This window comes from Sinocyclocheilus anshuiensis, unplaced genomic scaffold (genome assembly GCF_001515605.1).
Source record: "Sinocyclocheilus anshuiensis isolate Anshui unplaced genomic scaffold, SAMN03320099.WGS_v1.1 scaffold205, whole genome shotgun sequence".
Classification (NCBI taxonomy): Eukaryota; Metazoa; Chordata; class Actinopteri; order Cypriniformes; family Cyprinidae; genus Sinocyclocheilus; species Sinocyclocheilus anshuiensis.
Genome location: NW_015536497.1, coordinates 557,228 through 559,131, shown reverse-complemented (window position 1 = coordinate 559,131; position 1,904 = coordinate 557,228).

Below are 1,904 nucleotides of genomic sequence, written 5' to 3'. Positions count from 1 at the left end.
TAGGCTGTACTGTACTTGTCCCTCTCATTCTGCACCAGTACAAATACGTGTGCACGTTGCGCGTGTTTTGCTTACTTTATGAGTGTTTCTGCATTATATGAGTGGCTTTGGAAACTAAATCGCTGCATGTTTCAGATGAAAAAAACGCGACTTCTATTTATGAAAATATCACAGTTAGGAGATTTATAGCGAGTGATTCCCGTTTGATAAATTAAGTTAACCAACTAACATTATACATACCCTTTTGGTTTCTGTACCCAATATTTAAAAAATGTACAAATGCAATAAAAATATCGGTATCGGTACTTGGTATCGGCAAGTACAAAAAGTAAAAGTATCGTATCGGGCGAGTACTGGAAAAAGTGGTATCGGTGCATCCCTAATTAAATATTTTGGCTACTATGAAAATGCTATCATTTCTGCTATCATTTGACAATTTAATTCTAAATAAATAATTTCCACAGATTTTCTTCCATAATCAGCTTGAAAAGTGGGAGAAAAGTAGGCAGGTGTTGATCTACATGTAAGTTAGCAGATTTCACAAAATTTCAACACTTAGTTTGCTGATTAATACGAATAAGCTTGAGGGTCCTGTCACCTGCTCCCAAAACCCCTGGATAACACAGGGATTGAAATGTACCAGCCTTCCTGGAACCAGTGTTTTCTTTTGCAGTGCAACGTAACGCCAAAATGCTGTCTCTCTCTCTCTCTCTCTCTCTCTCTCTCTCTCGCTCTCAAATTAAATTAGAATGAGCTTTATTGGCATGACTTGCACAGTATTGCCAAAGCATTGTCCATTACATGAATAAGGAATAAACAATTATATAATACATAAACAAGAATAGATATGTAAAATAAGTAAGCAAATAAGTACATGTATACTTTCTTTTTCTTTTTTCACAAACAAGAAACATAATTTGTTGGAATTTGGGGAAATATGCAGCTCTAATGTTGTGATAGTAATCACAGTGCAGCAGGAAATGTTCCTCTGTTTCCAGCTCTCTCTCTCTCTCTCTCTTGGATTTGTTTCAAAGATAGCCCGTCGTTTCTCATGGAAATCAAGAAGTGAGTCAGCTAGTTGGGGATTAGAATAGCAGATGGGAGGGAAAGGAGGTTTCTTCAAGCTGCAAATTTAAATCAGCTTTAGTTGTATTCGGGATGTTTTCAGCCATTCAGCATGCTGGGATTTGAGACACTGGCTTTACTGGGCTTTATAGGGGGGTTTGTAGGTCAGTGGACTAATCGGCAGCCAGAGGTGGTATTCTGCAGCACACATTGACCTCCATTACACTACTGCAGGACATTAAAAGAAACAGATAGTGAGAGATAGAGACAGAGATACCCATTAGTCCCATGTTAAAGCAACTCATTTCAGTACATTTCTGACCACAAACTGAAAGGCAGACTGCGAGCAGAGTCTGGCTGAGTCTATATGTAACACTGCACTTCCGTGGCCATAAAGCTCCAGGGACCTTATCAGTGCAGTGATTGTGTCAAATACACAGAGCGCTTTCAACTCTTCTAAAACATCCAGACTCTCACAGTCCAACTGTAACTGGCATAGACATTCACAATTGGCTTGGAAAAAAAATAAAAATAAAATAAGGACCTGACACATGGTCTTGATCCCTGTGGATATATGCAGGCCATGCCACATTTTCCACTATGAAAACCTGGGCAACAGTATGTTAAAACCACTTCCAGCTAATACAGATGAGCAATTAAAGTTTTTTTATTTTGTTTTCACCCCAAAAAAAATTCACCCACCTCATGTTTTTCCAAATCTGCATGATTTTCTTTTATTTCTGAATAACACAAAAGAAGATGCTCTGAAGAATGTTCAAGATGCTGTTTTTCATACAACTAAAGTGAATGCAGATGAGCTCTGTCAAGCTACAAAAATC